This window comes from Thermobia domestica, chromosome 1, assembly GCF_964235325.1.
Source record: "Thermobia domestica chromosome 1, izTheDome1.hap1.1, whole genome shotgun sequence".
Lineage (NCBI taxonomy): Eukaryota > Metazoa > Arthropoda > Insecta > Zygentoma > Lepismatidae > Thermobia > Thermobia domestica.
In genome coordinates this window covers 339,011,721-339,033,840 of record NC_137454.1, presented here as the reverse complement: position 1 = coordinate 339,033,840, position 22,120 = coordinate 339,011,721, and the positions used below count along the sequence as shown (strand labels likewise).

At 34.6% G+C, this 22,120-nt stretch overlaps 1 protein-coding gene across 1 annotated transcript in view; it reads left to right on the top strand.

Annotated features, from left to right (window-relative positions):
• The window catches only part of LOC145663402 (uncharacterized), a 224,387-nt gene that overhangs the window by 200,400 nt on the left and 1,867 nt on the right, over positions 1–22,120 (top strand). The gene's annotated exons all lie outside the window — the stretch shown is intronic.

Here is a 22,120-nt window from a genome sequence, read left to right as displayed (position 1 = left end):
CTCATATCGGGTATTCTAAAAATGGCGCCCACGGACCACAGTACACTATTCTACAGGTGAAAATAAAGCGAAAATGTTATATGATGATTTGCCCTCCGCTGCTTCCTTCAACTGCTATGGGGAACTGTTAATCTACTATGTGGCAACATTGTAGATTAAGTTTGAAACATCAGTTACTCTACGAATTCTTCACGTAGTCTCATCGGTTATCGCCAGATGGAGTTACAGTTGACAGGTGCAGAGTAATGGAAATTACATTACATAATTCACAGCAGTAATATTGAGGGTATCTGGGGATTATATCAAATATACTAATTGGCTGATCGTCTGTTTCAGCGTTCTTCATTGGTAAATCCTTTCTCGATTGCAGAATAAGTTATTGCATGTACTTTTCCTTAGTCTAATAGACGTTGATATTACTGGCATTTCATAGCATCGTTGGCATTATATCATCGCCTAAGGAGTCACAACGAGTAATTTGTGTGTGTGTGTGTTTTTGTTACACAACTTACGGAGCAAATAGACAGGCAATTCTCATCTTGATAACTTCTTTAACATAATAACAGTAAAATGGATTTTAAATAGTTCTAGTAGTGAAATACTGATCTTGTTAAGTATATTTGTAGAAATTGAAGAAAACCTCTTTATTTTCTACATTACGAGTATTACAAGGATAGTACTTTCTGTGAAACAGAACCAAAAAATCCCGATCCTCAGAAATATTGCGACGTTGCAGAGGTGCCGGTTTTTGTAAATCAGTGGAGATCTTTTAATTAACTTCAAGACCAAGAATCTCGGCTCGGGGTACGGATAATACTCAGGGTTATGGGAGAGTTTTTTTCCCGGATAGTTTTCAGGTATAATTTTCGTCCATGCCAAGCAGTGCTTGTATGCATTATTATAGTCATAATTATGTGTATCTTGAGACAAGTCCGTTCATTCAGTTCTAATGACTCTTTGACACCGTCTGGTTTTGTTCCGTAGTGATTTTAATCACATTTTTATATATATATTTCCCGACATGAGGCAGAAATACAAACATCACTACCCACAGAGAAATAAATTTTGTCATTTAATTTATAGTACTATACGACCTATTAGTTGCCTTTTTATAAATTTTTTACGAGAAAAAAATGATTGTGTGAATGGAATGCAACAAGTTGTAATTTTCCGTTTTCTTGTATTTGGATACCACGAACATTTTCGTAAGGAGTAGTGTATATATCTGGTAAAATTTTCTCTATTTTAATTTTCGTTTCAATTCGTTGTAAACCTCTATTAATACATTAGTAAAGTAAGTTTTTTATCTCAAGTTCCAATGCCTATAATTATCTAATAATATAATGTACATGAGTAATGAACATATTCTTTGGTGTGATAGGTTATGGCTGAATTTAATATTTATATGTGTTGAAGAGTAACTTTAGTTCAGCATTTCTGTCATACACCAAAATAGTATTTTACACATGCATACATACCAGTTGTGGTGTTTATTTTGTGGTAACTGTACTCCGAAACGAAATATATTCATACAATTTTAATGGAGTAGGTATCATATATTCTTATGTTAATGCCAATATTTGGAGTAATACATTTTCAAAAATATGCTCATGGAACAATCTATCGTTTTTCCTCTGTTCTTGATTAGCACTGTTCGTTACATTTAAAAAAATCTTACGTGCTATGTACCACGAATTCTCGTAGATTATCTTTACGTTTGTCTATCTCCTTCTATTTATGTCTTTCATCTTTATATTGGTCTATATCCTTGACGTAAATTTTGGTGTAATTTAGATTACATCGACGCCCCTTATTCATAAATGGCTCCGATTGTAATTATTTTATATTACTCGTTACTGCAATGATTAACAAGAATTTCCGCCTCTAATTACATAAACCTAGTTATATATCTAATGGTATAGCTTTTTGCAGAGTTGTGAATTAATTCACCAATTAACTAGTTAAAGCTTCTAGCTGATCAATAACACTGGCCAACAAATTTTCACTTTTTATTTTTTACAGAAACGAACGTAGCCAATTATTATAGATTTTGAGGCGCTGAAGACAAATATCACACTTAAAATTAGCTGGTAGCTCCGGGTTGCCAGTAAATATAGAATTTACCTAAAAAAATCATGTTTTTCACATTTATTTTGTTAGGTTTTACTCAGGAGCTTATAATTACGTCCCTATTTATTGTTGCGGAGTGCGTTATACATCTTTCTATTCGTCGATGACCGTACTTTCTGAAAATTTAACAATCGTTCCGGTAACCGGTACCGTTGGGAAATTATATACCCATATATTCGAAAATATCCCGTTTTTTAGAGGAAATCCGATCTTTTTATTTTTTTACTGGGAACCCTGATATAGAAAAATTATAATTTATATTGGAAAAGCAACCTGTCAATATTAAAAATATATTCTGCAAATGTCGTCATGATCGAAGCGAGCCGAACTGTGAAAAAAAAATATTATTCCTTCTACAGAAATGCCCTACCTTTACATAATGTACGTTAAGAATGTAGTATTGACTTCCGTATACCGAACAGAACTATAGGACAATACATTCAGACAATGTAACTATCATTCCGGTAGTCTGTACTGGGGTGTGGGATTTTATATTGCACTGAAATATTGCACGAGAAATTCCCTTTCTGCGAAATTCCGACTTTTTTCCTGCCTACAGCTGACAATCCAGCAATAAATAATTGCACTGGCAATCCTCGAATAAATAATCATAAAATATACGTTGACACCAACAATTTATATTTTATTCACATCCACACAAAAAATGTTTTTCCCATGGGATGACCGTATTTTCAGGAAATTTCGAAGGGGTAAATGTCACACGTACTTAGGGAACAAATGAATTGCGTTGTTATAATAGCAATATACAAAGAAGTGTAACAACGGTTTTGCTGCCGTCGTTAAGGAAGTTGTACTTGTTGGATCTGACAACAATGCGTAAAGCTCACTCATGTGCCCACGATCCAATCACCTGATCATTCGACAGGCTGAAGCTTGTTGGCGGCGTGCGTGTTTGTGTCCGCGCTCTCTTTTACTGTACTGTAATGAGTCTTGGTTGAGAGGTGGTTGGTGGTGAATATATATACAGTAAAGTATTTGAATTAAACTGTGAGTGTTTGTGTTATTTGAACGAGTGTCGGTTTTCATGAATATGCCGCGCACCTGCAAGAACAATTCTGATAACTTTTGTTATATTTGTGCAGACGTTAGTTGTGGTAATAGAAGGCGACCACTTACTGATGGAGTAAGGAAAGCCTGTTCTTCCGTACTAACTGCTTGGATGCATGGGAAAAACGTCTCCATAAAGTTTGGCGTGCCTGCTATTTGAAGTGAACCCACAACTCATGTGCCTGATTGTTATTTTTCTATGACACCGCCCTTGAAGAAAGGAATCAATACTAAAAGGAAAAGAAATATAGAATACCCTGATATCCCATCTGTAATTGGCCTGTGCCTCATGGACAAGGACTGCCAGTTCCTGTTCCCCCAAGCGCAACAACATCAAGCAGTGATAGCGAGAATGCTGATCCTACACATCCAGCCGAAGAAGTGCATCCATCCACCAGTGTTGTTGATACTTTATTTACGCCATCTTCATCTAGCGAAACACACAAAATCACACAACGTGAACTCAGTGATCTGATTAGGGATTTAGACCTCCCGAAGTGTAAAGCTGAAGTGTTAGCCTTACGACTGCAGCATTATAACCTTCTAGGTGAAACAGTGCGAATGTAAGTTTTTCGGGATCGTCAGAAAGAACTTAAGAACCATTTCAGTACTGAAGGTGACATTGCATTCTGCAGTGATGTTGAAGGTTTGTTTCATGACCTACATATTTCATACAAACCGGACGAGTGGAGACTATTCATAGATGGTTCCAAAACAAGCCTGAAGGGTGTACTGTTACATAATAATAACGAAAGACCGTCCATCCCTATCGCATATGTTGCTTTAGCGAAAGAAACGTACACTACGTTGAAATCTGTTCTACGCGTCATTAGTTACAATCAGCATGAATGGCTAGTATGTGGAGATTTCAAAATAATTTAGATTTTGTTGGATTTGCAAGGAGGTTATAATACTAAGTATTGTTATATATGTGAGTGGGACAGTGGCGCAAGAGGTAAACACTATACACAAAAGGAGTGGCCTTTAACAACAGCTCTGATTCCTGCCTCAAAAAATATTGTCAATGAACCTCTAGTGAACCCTCAGAAAATTGTTCTCCCACCACTGCATATTAAGTTGGGATTTATGACAGCGTTTGTAAAGGCAGTGAACACGAATGAAGCAGCATTCGGATATTTGTTCACGAAGTTTGCACGATTAAGTACAGAGAAGATCAAACATTGAATATTCATTGGTCCACAGATACGCCAGCTCCTAAATGACCCTGACTTTGAGGCCACTCTAACCCCTGATCAGCTGCAGGCGTGGCGTTGTTTCCGTAATTTGACCACATTGTTCTTGGGAAACAAGAGAGCCGACAATTACAGGGACCTTGTGGATGAATTAATTCATGCTTATCAAAACATAGGCTGCAACATGGCACTGAAAATGCACTTTCTTTACTCACACCTCGATGTCTTCCCAGAGAACTGTGGCGCTTTCAGTGATGAACGCGGCGAGAGATTTCACAGGGATATTTCCCTCATGGAACATCGATACACGGGTCGGTGGAAAGCTGCAATGTTGGCTGACTTCTGCTGGACTTTACAGAGGGATGCTCCAGACAATCTACAAGAGGAAGGCAAAGGAACGGCGCATTCCTTGAAGGTGAGTGCATTCATTTATCCTAGGCTATATTTTTGTGTACATTTTTTTTTGTGCAGCAATAACGAAGGCCCGAGAACCAATTTAGTTTTGGCTAAAAATGTAGTACACAGGAGAAATTTGCGGTATTTCGGTTCAAATGATAATATTTATTCTCAGTTCGGTCTTCTTGATGGCACATAATGCTACCAGTCTTAGAATAACTTTTCCAGCATTCTTTCCAGTTATTTATTGCAGGATTTCCAGCTGTATGCAGAAAACAGTTGGAATTTTGCACAAAGGGAATTTTTCGTGCAATATTTCAGTAGAGACTACCGAAATGATAGTTACATTGTCTGAATGTATTGTTCTATAGTTCTGATCGGCATACGGAAGTCAATATTACATTTTTAATGTACACTCATGTCCAAAATGATTGTCGCATATTTATAACAGTCTTGTAAGAATATAATTTGATAATGATTTTGCAGGGTACTTTTAATACTGATACTATATGTATAATCGGAAAATGTATATTTGTGGTAAAGTTCATCGGAAAAGAATTATACATACGAAAATTATAATGAGTAAAACAAAATGTTGCTACATGGACAAGAAACTTTTATTTTCGTTTTACTTTTGTTTTTATTTACTGCTCTTTTGACACGAAATTTGCCACATACATGTCTTTGTCGATTATACACATACTAGCATTATAAGAAATACCTGGCGAAATCGGTGTCAAAGTATATTCCTACAACAACATATTTATAGACATGCGACAATAAATAATTTTGGACATGAGTGTACGTGTTGCAAAGGTAGGGAAAATTTTGGCATTTCGGTAGAAGGGATAATATTTTTTTCACAGTTCGTCTGGTTTCGATCATGACGACATTTGCAGGAAACATTCCCAATATTGAAGGTTACTATTCAAATATAAATTATAATTTTACTATTGCAGGGTTATCAGTAAAAAAATAAAAATGGGATTTTCCTCTAAAAAAGGGACATTTTCGAATATATGGGTATATAATTTCCCAACGGTACCGGTTACCGGAATGATTGTTAAATTTTCAGAAAGTGCGGTCATCGATGAATAGAAAGAGGTATAACACATTCCGCAGCGATAAATAGGAACGTAATTATACTTTCCTGAGTAAAACCTAACAAAATAAATGTGAAAAACATGAATTTTTAAGGTAGATTCCACATATACTGGCAACCCTGAGCTACCAGCTAATTTTAAGTGTGAAATTCGTGTTCAGCGTCTCGAAATCTACAAAGATTGGCTACTTTCGTTTGTGTAAAAAATCCATTGTAGACCAGTGTAAGACAAAGTTTTTTTTCCTTTCTTACTCTCGTTTTCTTTGTTACTACTGGATACTCAAATTTTTATTATACTCAGATGTTAGAAATTTCGTGCTAAATTCTTCAGAAATTCTTCATTAGAGCATTAGGCCACTTGTGTTTTATCATGTAATTGACTCCTTTTGCTTATGCGACAACGAGGTTCTAAAGGACACACACTGCTGTTCTCGCGGGCTCCGAATCACACTGTACTTTAGTAGTTGTGAATATTTTTTGTGAAATTGCTATTCAGCTTGTTAAACGTGTCGGTGTATAATAATTTGTCAATGACATTTTTTGCTGTATCATAGCAATAAATGTAGAGTTTGGAATAGGCCTATCAGGCAGCTACAGTTGCATTTTTTAACTTAAGAACTTCAAATAATCCCTGCCATCGACTAGAAAAGAGAAACTCTTTTGACTAAGTTCGCGAGATATCTTCTCAAATTTAAACAATTCACATGCAGTACTACATTTGAGAAAAGGATGTTTTTCCCAACTACCTGGCCTTTAATTCGGCTGAATTACAAAATATTGTAATAAGTCCACACTATTGTATCATATAATTGGTAATTAACTCGCAGGGAAGAATAGAGACGAATTTTGAAAACAAAGATTAGGGTAAGTAAGGTGAATTACATTAGCGTGAGGTGTATGGAAGAAAATTTACGTCGCTATAAATATAGTTGATATTTATAATAGGAAGGTTTCAGAAATTATTACACGAATATTGAAATTGTAATGTCTAAGATAGGTGGGTCAGTAAACCACAGGGCGTCATAACATTCGTGTTAAAGAAAATGGTATACAACCGGATATGTAGATCGGAAAACAATGATATAGAACGAGCTAAAACTGGCTGATATGAATCCAGAGGGTGTTGGTTTAGTTCAGAATGACATCCAGTAGAAAAGTTTTACTTCTGAAGCTATAAGCTTTCCATTTTGTTGAATCACACAGCGAATGATTTTTGTTTATTACCGAATGTGTACTAAAGTTTAATGGTGAAGAGTGTATTCTATTTTCTGTGGTAACATTTGCTGCTAAAGTTACATAGTGTACTACTAATTACTCAAACTTTCAAGTGAAGTTCAGGGCTTTTGCAAGTATATCTTTTCAGTCCTAATCCAAACTATCGCGAACGTAACGACAATAAATACTTTATGTGCTTGAAGGCAGCAAAACAGACATCTAGTCTCGAAGGTGCAACCTCTGCTACAAGGGTGTCCAGAAAAGCAAAGCGTTACTTCAACTTTTCAGTTTCACAGATCGTTCAGTAAATACAACCGGGGTAAGATATCCATGTTATCCTCGATTCAGGACTTGTGCAAGCTCTCGATCTTGTTACTGGAGTAGAAATTGACTAGTTTCAGGATGCATTGTTACAAAGAAAGAGACTTTAACTGCGATAAAATAAATGAAATGTGTACTCTTTTTTAGATTGCGTCTATCAAGTTGGGGAAAGAATATATTTTCTAAAACGTTTTTTTATATGTGAATTCGTTTTCTATTTTCGTAAGTATAAGGGTTTGTAAACATGGGTTATTCGTCACAAAATTAGATATATATTATCATATATATTTCACTGCATCAAGTGGTTGTTTAGTCATATAATGCACGAACCCCTTAAAACTACCTAGATATACTTAGTGAAGAAAGTTCACAAAGCCTTGTCCCTTGAGCATTGTTGTGTGTAATAACTCGTGAATTAAACATAAGTAATATGAGTGTGAATTACGTAGGAAGAAAGTGTTATTATTATGCATATTTTCCTGAAAAGTAGATTACTTCGCACTAGTAAAGCGGTACTCAGGAACTGAAAATTGCTTCATTTAAAATGAAAATTATTAAAATTCTTTGTTTGCCCGAAGAAGTGTCTTAAGTCTTATGGTACAATACGAAGCAAAAAACCTGCAACATGAAAGTTTAAGTTCATTGTGAAACTACGCCAACAACATAGGCAACCAACCTAACGTCTTTGTGGCACTGATCACGCCAGGATAACCTTCGGCTTCGTCCCCCTGCACACTTCGTTTGGAGCAAGAAATGCATAGACCACGTGACTACAAACCACAAATTTCTCACAAGATGGAGTAATAGATTGAGGTTCTTCTCATTTCTCTTCTCATTTTACATCCTCAGTTTTAAAGAGAGAGAAAGAGAAAAAGGTCAACGTGATAAAAACTAAATAAAGAGGAATATGCGAAATATAAAGGAAAAGAAAACGTGCGCATCTATTGATAAATGACACATGCACTTCAAAGGAGACCACCTCAAATTTTGTTATGAACCATATATAATAACTGTGAGAATCAGCAAACCACAAAGACATAATTTCACACAGTAAGTGTTATATAACACATATTTATTTAAACAAATAAAAATGCTCGTAGAAAGCTGAAAATGTCTTTAAAATCTCAACCATAACTGAAACAAGAGATTACTTCTCTATTGTTTTTCTTCGTAGCATCCATCTACATGGAGAAATGAGAAAGAGAGAACATCTTAAGAGATTCGCACGTATACAATATCGGAAACTGCTAAATGGAAAAAATTACAGTCTTGGGATGGGATTCGAACGCAGAACCATAGTATTAGAAATCCCACACTCTACCGATGTAGCTAGTCTGATAGTAATACCCTGTTCCTCCATCATTACCTATGAAAGATGGAATGGAGTCTGCAGAAAATTACGTCTAACATGTCCACGACAGACCGCCTATAACCTATGTCTAATTGGTACTTAGAAAAGCTAGTTCTACACGTGCATAGAAAAGTAAAATCAAATGAGTAGTTAGTACACATCACTTTGTCTATCTCACTCTATCTCTGACTATAGAAATCGAGGAAGAAGAAAAAATATAGAGGTGAGAACACAGGAAGAACAAGCAAAAATATAAGTTGCAGGAAACTGAATATCAAGGAGAGAGAGAGAGAGAGACATAGAGACAGAGAGAAAAATAGAGGGAACGGAGAAAATGATTTAATATAAATAGGAAAAGAAGGTTCGGATCTCGCAGAGATAGGAATACAAAGTAGAAACTGGATGCAATTAGCTAAGGATAGAAGTCAGTGGAGAGCTTTTGTGAACGCGGCACTGAACCTCCGGGTTCCATAGGCCATAGAGTTAGTTAGTTAGTTAGTTAGGAAAAGAAGGTTCACAACTGTGCTATACATTTAATGTATTGAATACTCTGCAGGCCCGTATCCACGGGGGGGGGGGGGCTAGGGGGGCGAGACTATATGCGAGCAGCGAGACTATATGAGACGTGGACCTACTTATTAACGTGGAATCCGAACCATATGAGCTGTTGCCGGGAATCGAAGCAACCATGTACTGTTGGTAAGAAATTTGTAAGCAAAAGAAAAAACTGATCAGCAAAATACATAAAACGATAGTCCTGCAAACTATTACTTAAAGAGAATTTATTGTAAAATCAATACATCCATGTGGCGGTATATAGTCGTAAAGTGATTAGAAAACTTAATATTAAACTGTCGATCACATTGTTTTACTTATTTGAATTCAATGTCGTATAGATTCGGTTTTAGCTCTAGATTTCAGCGTTCTCACTTCGATTCTTAACTTGTTGGAAATATGCATTAATCGAAATTATAAAAGTATACGAAATTTAACTAGCTAAAACAAGAGAATAACATAAAAATCCGGATTAGAGTACGTCGTCGCCAACATGTGCTTTTATTTCAGGGAGCATAAAGTCGAGAAGATCAACATTTTTTTTACCATTAAGTCGGCCTATAATTCGATGGATACCACCTCAACCTGCAGTCTCGCATATCCATCCCCAACAGTGAATCGTCACATGACCCATTCGCGCTGAACGGGCCATATATTGTGGATCAAACCGTCTTCCAGATGGGCGATACACACGTGTTGGCCCAAAGTTTCCAGTGGAAAATATTTTCTCATCTGTAAAGACAACAGTGTCCCAGTGACAAGTAATATTTAGCTCTGCAAACGCCAGTCTATCGACTTTGTGATCTTCTGTCAATCTCTCCTTAACAGCAGCCCGGAAGGACCTTAAGCCTGCGGCCCGAAGTCGCCGTCGGACTGTAGTTACATCACCTGGAAAGGTGGTAGACTGCTGCAGTTGTCGGGCACACATGAAAGACTGTCGAAAGCATTGATCAACTAATCGTTGGTCTTGTGTCGGTGAGGACACTCGTGGCCGACCACTTCCAGATTTTCGAGTTAGACTTCCAGTTTCCTCATATCTTTTCCACCATCTGAACGCTGTTGCACGATGCACGCCTAATCGAGCGCCTGCTTCAGGAACACTCAATCCCGCATGTTCAATAAGAGCGATAACACTCTCACGTACAGAATGATCATATTGCGCCATTCTTACACAAAAGTAAAAGTGCTAAAAACGTCTTTGAATATAGGATAATGCACAATACGTCGTATTATGAAAGACATGCGCAGAAGAAGTAGATGTGCCTGTAATCAAATGTTGTTGCACGCAAAAATACTCACTCACTGTTAGTAACAAAATGTTTTCCATTTTTTAAAAATCCAATACATTAGAATATAGTAGCAGTTACTATCTTTCAAGAACATAATTTCCATCGAGTGGTGGGCATAAACAAAAACTCGTAACTATGCAACAGTTAACTTCCATCAAAACCCCCGAAAGACTTTACAGATTTAATCTGATTTATTTGTGCAATTTAGATACATATAAGATTACAAATTGTTCGGGAAATTTGTTCATACTCGTCTAAAACAGTTCTATTCTATTATTCGCCACTCGTATACATTATATGACAAACAACAAAACAGAAACAAGTAAAGTGCAAATACTGTAGACAATATTTTTCAAAACGTACTAGAGAATTAAGATATAGCCGAGCGGTTTAGTAGAGTAGTCTACTACCTCCGCCTTCTCGTGTTCAAACCCTCCTGAGGTTTGTGTCTATTTTCTATTTTTCTTTTCTTGTGCTTTCACAACGAACGTTTTTTCTATAATTCCTATAAGCTATGACTGGCAAACCCTAAACAAAATACACATTTTTATTGTAATACTCTAATCCGGATTTTTATGTTATTCTCTTCTTTTAGCTAGTTAAATTTTGTATACTTTTATAATTTCGATTAATACATATTTCCAACAAGTTAAGAATCGAAGTGAGAACACTGAAATCTAGAGCTAAAACCGAATCTATACGACATTGAATTCAAATAAGTAAAACAATGTGATTGACAGTTTAATATTAAGTTTTCTAATCACTTTACGACTATATACCGCCACATTGATGTATTGATTTTACAATAAATTCTCTTTAAGTAATAGTTTGCAGGACTATCGTTTTATGTATTTTGCTGATCAGTTTTTTCTTTTGCTTACAAATTTCTTACCAACAGTACATGGTTGCTTCGATTCCCGGCAACAGCTCATATGGTTCGGATTCAACGTTAATGAATAGGTCCACGTCTCATATAGTCTCGCTGCTGAACAGGCGTTAAACTCAAAATCATCAACAACATCTACATGGTTGTTGTGGGAAAATTAGTAATTTATTATGTTGCATAAACCACGTTTTCCACTATTACTGAAACAGTAAGAAAACAAGACAACGCGGGCATTTGCTACGTTTTTACAAATTAATATCATCTAGCAAGCAATTTAGAAGAAACAGAGTATCAGGCCCGTAGCCAGCCCAAAAATATAGGGGGGCGGCCGAAGTTAGGGGGAGCCCGACCCAATCATATTATACTTCATCACCATATTATAGTTCATTTGCAAGCCTATCGTGAAACCTTTATTGGGGCCGGCCAAAGTTTAGGGGGGGCCCGGCCTCCCTAGCTCCCCGTGGAGACGGGCCTGCAGAGTATTCAATACATTAAATGTATAGCACAGTTGTGAACCTTCTTTTCCGATGTATATTAAATCATTTGCTCCGTTCCTCTATTTTTCTCTCTGTCTCTATGTCTCTCTCTCTCTCTCCTTGATATTCAGTTTCCTGCAACTTATATTTTTGCTTGTTTTTCCTGTGTTCTCACCTCTATACTTTTTTCTTCTTCCTCGATTTCTATAGTCAGAGATAGAGTGAGACAGACAAAGTGATGTGTACTAACTACTCATTTGATTTTACTTTTCTATGCACGTGTAGAACTAGCTTTTTTAAGTACCAATTAGACATAGGTTATAGGCGGTCTGTCGTGGACATGTTAGACGTAGTTTTCTGCAGACTCCATTCCATCTTTCATAGGTAATGATGGAGGAACAGGGTATTACTGTCAGACTAGCTACATCGGTAGAGTGTGGGATTTCTAATACTATGGTTCTGGGTTCGAATCCCATCCAAAGACTGTAATTTTTTCCATTTAGCAGTTTCCGATATTGTATACGTGCGAATCTCTTAAGATGTTCTCTATTTCTCATTTCTCCATGTAGATGGATGCTACGAAGAAAAACAATAGAGAAGTAATCTCTTGTTTCAGTTATGGTTGAGATTTTAAAGACATTTTCAGCTTTCTGCAAGCATTTTTATTTGTTTAAATAAATATGTGTTATATAACACTTACTGTGTGTAATTATGTCTTTGTGGTTTGCTGATTCTCACAGTTATTATATATGGTTCATAACAAAATTTGAGGTGGTCTCCTTTGAAGTGCATGTGTCATTTGTCAATATATGCGCACGTTTTCTTTTCCTTTATATTTCGCATATTCCTCTTTATTTAGTTTTTATCACGTTGACCTTTTTCTCTTTCTCTCTCTTTAAAACTGAGGATGTAAAATGAGAAGAGAAATGAGAAGAACCTCAATCTATTACTCCATCTTGTGAGAAATTTGTGATTTGTAGTCACGTGGTCTATGCATTTCTTGCTCCAAACGAAGTGTGCAGGGGGACGAAGCCGAAGGTTATCCTGGCGTGATCAGTGCCACAAAGACGTTAGGTTGGTTGCCTATGTCGTTGGCGTAGTTTCACAATGAACTTAAACTTTCATGTTGCAGGTTTTTTGCTTCGTATTGTACAATAACCTCTACAATGTGAAGCGTTGCACATTGACTTGTACACAAATCTAGAAGAAATTGACTCAAATGGAATATAGTGTGTGCCTAACGATTTAAGTCATCAGCTGCAAGTAGTGGTTAATGAGCTCAATGCTGTGAAAGAGAATGAAGGACTGAAAATTCAGTTGGCTGCAAACAGTGAAGTCTTGGACAAATTAGAAAATCAATCAAGAAGAAATAATTTATTATTTCGTAACATTGCCGAGTGCAAAGGTGCGGAAACTTGGGAAGAATCCGAGAAACGTGTTATAGAGTGCGTCACAGAGCAATTGAAAGTGGATCTGAATGCGAGTGAAATAGAAAGAGCCCATCGTCTAGTCCGCGGACATAACAGACCCATCATTGTAAATTTCTCGTCCTAAAAGAATCTAATATTAGAAAAAGCACATCATGCTAAGAGATTCCGTGTCTCAATTACAGAAGATTTCTCTACCTCAGTTCGTCAAATTCGCAAAGAGCTATCTGTCTTCATGTGGGACGCGCGTTCGAAAGATGACCATGCGAAGCTTCAGTATAACAGGTTAATTGTAAATAATAAGGCGTTTACTCCTGAAGAACTGCAGCAAAATAGTGAGACACCATCAAAGCAGGAGAAAATTCCAAGGAAGTGAATACAGAATGAGGAGCACTGCCAGTGCTTAGGAAAACCCCGATTTCACTGATTGTACGCACCTGTTCAGAAATACCATCGTCCGATAATAAAAGAGGAAGGAAGATCATCCGGGCGACCTTGCCGCACCCACGAAGAAGCAGTGTGATTAACAAAGGAATGCAATGGATTATCTGGTAAGTTATCTAAATCTGATGTCGAAGAAATGTGTTTGTGTAGTTCAAAAATAGCAAGTGGACTTACAAATAATAAAGACTCTCTAAAAGAATTGTATCAAAATGCTCGTAGCTTACGTGTTTGAATATGTGATTTCTTTTGCTGTATATTAACTAACAGTTATGGGCTAATTCCAATCACTGGTACATGGATTAACGAATCTCATTATGATTCTGACTTATTTGATAACAGATATACTGTGTTGAGACAAGGCAGAAACTCTGTCAAGACTTGTAAAACATGGGGTAGTGATCTTATTGCAGGCCTAACTAAGTATTGCATGTTCTTATTGGACAGGTGTGATGATAATTATGACTGCTTGATTGCCAAAATAAACTGTAAGGGAGAAACCATATATATTTGTGTTGTGTACTTCTCACTGGAATCTAATATTGAATTGTATAATGATTTATTTATTCGCCTTGAAATTAATTGTCTTCAAGGCTGTCCTGTTCTACTTGATTGGTGATTTCAATTTATCGGAAATAAACAGTACGGGATTTAATTTTGAAACAAACTCTACTAGATATAAGAATTTGCATCAATTTATGTCGTATTATAAACTGTAATCATTAGATAATGTGACGAACGAAAATAGCCGTACATTAGATGTGGTTCTGTCTAATATAACTAATATAGAAGTCAATAGGAAATATTATCCACTAATTCTAGAAGTTGTACACCATCCATCCTTAGTAATAAACATGATGCAGCAAGGGACTGCGAAGAATTTTTTAAAAAAAGTAATATATCAATATAATTTTAAGTAAGCTAATTTCTTAGGGCTGTATCTTGAATTCTCGTCCATTGACTAGAAATGCCTAAACAATTATGAAAAAAAAAAAAAAAAACAATGACCTGGTTAATAACCTCAATTATATTATTTATAGTATATTTGACAAGTGCCTGCCACATAAAAACAACTTAAGAACAGCATATCCATGCTGGTTTACAAATGAAATTATCAAAAAAATTCAAAATGAAAGCAATATATCATAAAAAATACAAATGTAAGAAAGGAGTAAATTATCTCAATGAATTCAATTAATTATGTATGGAAATAAAGAAACATTAATCTGACATACAGAGTGTTCATACAAGATTCTGAAAATAATAATAATAATAATAATAATAATAATAATAATAATGAATTGTGGAACTTTAAAAAAATAAGACTAAGCATCTTTCTGGGGGAAAATTATGGGGGATGTGAAGTTTATCATAATGATGAAATAGCCAATGCTTTTGCACAGTGTTTCTCGTCAGTATATGTGCCAAATACAGGTGTCACTGATATTCCTATAAACAATATTAACTTATGTAAATAAAAAACTAGAGTCATTTAGCATTGAGAAAATTATTCAATCTGAAGTAGAAATGGCAATCAAATAATTAAAGCCCAGAAGTGCTGTTGGCCGTGATGGAATATCTCCATATACTATAAAGAGTTGTATTGATGCATTTACATATCTACTAAGGATTGCATTCAACCTCGCTTAGAAACATGCGTTTTTTCGGATAAATCATCTATAGTTTGCCCAATACGAAAAACCAATATTAAACATGAAAAAAATAATTACCGGCCTATATCATTTTTACCTAATTTTGCAAAGATATTTGAGCAAATCCTATACCGACGGATAATTAGCCACATCAAACCCGTAATCTCACCATAGCAACATAGCTTTATTCCACACAAATCAACAACAAACCTTGCACTTACCACTGACTTTATAGCAAATTCGTTAGATGTAAGATGCCAGGTTGATGTAATATATATAGATTTTTGGAAAACTGTTTCAGAGAGTTAATCACAAAATATTATTGCATAGGCTAGGTGAATATAATTTCTCCCTTGATCAAGTTCTTTTCATCATATTTAAATAATCAAAAACAAACTGTTGTCTACGAAGAATATAAATCAACAGATTATATTGCATATTCTGGAATTCCCCAGGGCTCTAGTCTAGGTCAGTTACTGTTCCTTTTATTCATTAACGATCTCCCATATCATATATTATTAAGTAACAAATTGCTTCTTGCTAACGACCTCAAAATGTACGGTAGGATATAGACCATCCATAACTGTGTTAATTTACAGCGTGACATGGAAAATATTGCAAAATTGGTGCTCTCTTTAAAAACTTAACGTAAACATAAACAACTTTAACAATAAAGGTTAATTGTTCAATAAATCAGATCGTACTAAATAGTTTAAATTCAGTCAAAGAGCTTGGAGTTATATTTGATAGGAAACTGACATTTAATAACCAAATAGAGAACATAGTTAATGAATCTCTCAAGAGGTTAGGACTCATAATTAGAACTGGAAAGGAATTTAACAATAGTACCACAGTAACAAAAATATATTATTCCTATGTCTGATAAAAATGGAATGTGCTGCTCTTATTTGGAACCCATCACAACAACAACACCGACACCAACTGGAAAATATCCATATTATGAAAATTATCTAACATTAAGAGCCTGTCTTACTAAAAATAATACAAAATTTACAATTTTTCTCTTGCTTGTTTATTCATCAATGAAAGGAGATAATGAAATAATAGTTGTATTTAGTTTGTAATAAACAAAATAGTTTTAACATACAGTTATTAAAACTAAATAATAATGTTAATTAAAAAGTAGTTCACAAGAAACCAAAACAACATGATACGTAATCAAATGCAGTTGAGTTTGTTCCTCTACTCGCTGTCTTAACTTAGATTTTTGGGAAATTGTTTTTCTGACAACACTGTAATTTCTATGGATGACAACATTGAACATTCTTCAGGTTCATATTTTCTGTTGTAGAATAGCATTATTTATGGTTGTGGTAACTTGCACTTCATTATCTCCTTTCACTGCTGAATAATCGAGCTAAAGAAAAATTGTAAATTTCGTACTTTTTTAGTAAGGCAGGCTCTTAATAGACAACTTCTGTATCCCTACACTTGAACAAAGGCGAAATGTGGTAAATATGATTTTTCTCCATAAAATAGTGCAAAAGATGTTTAATTTTACGGATTTCATATCAGCGCTAAATTTTCAATACCCGACACTTAAAAGTGGTCCTAATAACTCTGGCCTGTACTATTGCAAAAAAGCAGAGACCAAAGTATTATTGAAATCGCCAGTATGGAGAATATGCTCTACTTATAACAAAATATATACAAAACTCAAAAAATAGACATGTAATATGAAGTGTATGTTTAAGAAAACAATTGCAAATGTATTATGTGTTACACCTACACTATAATTGGGCTTATGCCTGTTGTGTTGATGGCAAATAAATAAAATAAACATGTTAAAATTTCAAAACACGAAAATATATTGTGTTTAAGGGTATGGGTTCACATCTGAAAAATGTTTGATGACATCCATTTGAAAACCTTTTCCTAAAATTTCTTCTGTGCTGGCAAAACTGTGACCACGAAACACAGATGATGTGTGATAGATATCTGTACATAATATATTAATTTTATATAATACTTCAAAAAGGTTACTTGATATTTTTTAAAGGAACTATGCAAATAGCCTGGCTTTCATCCCTTAAAGGTAGATCACTTGCCCACTGGTTGGTTCATAGTAAATATTTTATATAGTAAATTATACCTCCTGGCACAATCCACTCGTCAATTCCCTAGTTTTGTCCTATAGTTTACATACGTTCTATTATTCATAGAATTCTCATTCCAGTTGAAGACGCTGGTAACTTCAGTACGAAATTGAATTTCAAGCGATTTAGTCGTTTCCTGAGCTAATGAGAGAAGATGGATGTAAAATTTACGTACTGAAAAGTAATACACAGATTTTTTCCTTTGCTTGGGAATACAGTATTTCCCCAAACACTGGTGCATGACAGTTTATTGTGAATGATAAGCATGTGTACTCCCTAAGTTTTCTCCCTAAGAAGAGAAGCTCGTGAGATGATAATTTTTGACGTTCATAAATTGTAATTCTATTCTTATGATACCCATTTCAATGAAAGTAACATAACCGACTTGAAGGTATGCACTTAAGATTTTAGAAAATTTATCACTAAGAATTCAGCAGCTTTCCATTATAACGTAATGTATAACACAATTTTTTAATTTAAAAAAATACAGAGTAGACCATTTATCTTGACATGCTCTTTTAACTTTTAAAGTAATAAACAAGAAAATAAAAATACTGAAGCGTTTCGTGATGCAAATAATACTTGGGAGACGTTGTTTGATATACTTTAGAATAGCAGTGCTGCAAGCCAAGTATGGAATTTTGTTTTCTTCCAATGTCATTATGTGGAGTTATTACAAATGAAATCCAGCTTGTTAACAAGAGGTTACTACATCAGAATATACAATCCATTAGAAATAAAATAGATGAACTAGACATACTAATCAGAAACGACACTGAGCTGATGAACCCAGATGTAATTTGTATTACCGAACACTGGTTGAGGGAAGATGAAATACAGTATACAGTCCTACCAAATTATATATGTGTTGGTGGATTTTGCTGGACATTCAGTAGGTGCGGTGGTGCTTCAATGTTTGTGAGAAAAATATTAAAGTATAAGGTAAAAAACAACAGCATGTATCTGAATGAGGAACAGACATTTGAGCATGCAGTAATAGAAATCGAAAAATCAGGACATAGGTTCATTATAATAGTCATGTATAGAACACCTGACAGCTCCTTTCCCCGTTTTATTGAAAAATTAGAACAACTGTTAACTCTAGTTAAGAAAGAAAATAAACCAATCGTATTATGTGGCTACCTAAACATTGATTTCCTGACACCATCAAATCACCTAACATTATTATCAAACACTTGCAATCCTTCGGCCTACAACACACTATAAACACTCCAACCCGCATTACAGAAAACTCAGAATCTTGTATAGATCAAATTATAATAGATAATGAAACTACTTCCTTTAAAGCAAATAATCTTAACACATCACTCTCCGACCATATTGCAGTTCAAATAAACATAACACTTCAACCCCAAGATCGGAAAATTGATAGAATGTAAGTGGGCAAGAAACTTTCATGAAACGAACGTGGAGTACTTTCAATATCTTCTTAGCAAGGAAGACAGGACGGACACACTACTAGAAAATGACGTAAACAATAAATACAGACAGTTCATTAATACAGTTAGGCACTATTTCGAAATAGCCTTTCCACTTAAAAAGATAAAGGTATATTATCACAAAACTAGATGCAACTGGATAACACGAGGCATAATTAATTCCTGCATGAGAAAGAAACAACTACATACAATTGTAAAAAGGACGAATAATAGGAAACTAAAAGAATATTTTAATAAATATAGGAGTATTCTTAAAGGTGTAATAAAAGAAGCAAAGAAAATGCACACATCAAATAGGATATCTAAATCTGATAACAAGAACAAAACACTATGGCAAGTAGTAAATGAACAACCAACCGCATCAAAAACGCAAAAAATAGAAATTAAAAAAATAATACAGCATGGCCGAGAAATAACAAATAAACAACATATTGCAAACCTACTTAATGATTTTTTTGCCAACGTTGCGAAAACATACTCAAATTCTATCTGTTTTCTCCAAAATTTTAGAAAAAGTTATGTATAACAGATTGGTGCCCTTTTTGGAAAAGAATAATATCTTCACGAAGAGCCAATTCGGGTTTAGGAAGTGCAAATCAATTAACAATGCTGTAGTTGCTTTTCTAAGTGATATATATAAAGCGAGAGAGAGAAGAAATAAAATATATGGAATTTTTCTGGATCTCACAAAAGCCTTTGACCTTGTTAATCACAAAATTTTATTGAATAAATTGCGTAGTTATGGTATTAGAGGTCATGCTAATTTATGGTTCCACTCCTATTTGACTAACCGCATGCAATATGTAGAAATAGGTCCAACCAAGTCAGAGGTAAGACACATTAGGCACAAAGTTCCACAAGGATCAATATTAGGTCCTATACTTTTCCTTATCTACATTAACGATCTTCCTGATTATATAGTTCCAAACAAAAGCGTACTTTTTGCGGATGATACAAATATTTTAGTTGAAATTCCAAATAACATTTGCTCCGAGGAAATCATATTTAAGAACACGACAGATAAAATTACAGAATGGATAAAAGCAAACCAACTTAAATGCAGCGAAAACAACTATAATGAGTTTCAATGAAGGAAAACTGAACTCTCTAAATATACATCAAATACGTATAGACGGGGAACTCATACAGGTATCTGACTCTTGTAAAGTTTTAGGGATAAAATTAGACTCTAAGTTAACATGGGACGATCACGTGAATGATTTGTTGAGGAAACTAAGCGCGAAAATATATCTTATACCTAAAGTTAGTAAGATTCTAACTACAGAAACATTGAAAACAATTTATTTCGGATTGATTCAGTCAATTCTATCGTATGGAATCATTTTCTGGGGTAATACCTGTTATGCAAAGAAAGTGTTTACTATGCAGAAGAAAATGTTACGAATAATGTTATCAGTCCCGTTTCATACACCAAGTAGACCACTGTTTCAGAAACTTAAAATATTACCATTGCCGTGTATATACATTCTAGAAACAACATCATTTATACATATGAATAAAAGAAACTTTCAACTCAACTCGGACCTACACGAATACAACACAAGAACAACCAATCATATTCATATCCAAAATTTCCGTCTAACAAGAACTCAAAATTCGTTACACCACATAGGAATAAAACTTTATAATAAATTACCAGATCGTGTCAAACGAATGGCAAATTTGCAGTTTAAAAGACACCTCAAATTACTGTTACTCAAACATCTTTTCTATGGTTTAGATGAATATCTTCACTGTGATCTTTCTTTATAATATAAATATCAAAATTTATTTGAATTTTAAAATATATAAAACAAGGTAAATTTATATTTTCTCTAAAAGTACACTTAGTTTGTTTTATTGTTACGTATATATTTTATATTATTACTTTATGTATTGTATTATTATATATTATTTTTTTTAATAATTGTAATACTAATTGTAGCGTATCTCTTGCAATTATTATTATTATAACTTGTAATAGTAACTGTATCTCTTGACGAAGCCATGAACGCTAAGTTCTTACGGCGGAAAATAAAATAAATAAATAAATAAAAGAATGTACAATAGCACACATGTTTTTCTGGGTCGCAAGATAAGAACGTTAAACCCTTAGGACCTATTAAACCCTAAAAGCTTCTAACACTAAGAAACCCAAGGAGACGAAGCCGGCACTGCATATCCTGTTTAGCCTAAAGTTTAATTGTACGATCATAACAACATTTCTTATAAATAGGTGAAAAGATAAAAGGAATTGAAAGTTCTAAGTTTTTCATGAAGTTTTATGTCGAAAAAGGGCCTAGGTATGTATCACATTTAACCACGACGTCTTACATAACAATGAAGAACGAAATGTGGATTAATATTTAATATATCAAGGCAATCCAAGGATATTAAAAACACCAGGAGTTATTGTTATACTGCTTTAAATGACGTATTTTGTGAAAAATTTTGAAAGCTTTCCTTTGTTTCCTTGTCGTTATCGTACAGAATCTGGTAGTTGTAATTGTAACAAGTTCTCGTATTTACTCAATTTTCTGGCACAGAAATAAAAAACAGATTTCATAAACCTATTTAATGACTTCCTACGTCCATTTTCACCTATCAAGCAATGTTCATTCCATACTGCAACAGGTGAACTTTGATATGTTTTTGATTTAAATCTGATTTGGAATTTTTAAATGAAAACACAAACCCTAATAGCATGTTGGTTTGCAGCAAGTCTTTCACTATATTTGATTTTAACTTGCTAGACTTTCCGTGCACTGTACACCTGCTGCAGACATTTTGAAAGAGTTACTCGCAAATGTCGTAGTTTGATTTTCACTTGCTAGATTTTACTTGCCTCGGAGGCTTGCTGTAACTTTGCAGCAAGTGTGTCAGTTCTAGTTTCTACCAACAGGTGGCACAAAAGTCTAATCTTAGAAATATCCCCGCCAGGCCGACATTTGTAGTAGGTGCAAAGTGTATGAAGCATTAAAACAAGTGGATAATTAAGATAATTACGTAAGTATTCAGTATGTAGAGATAATTTTTTATTT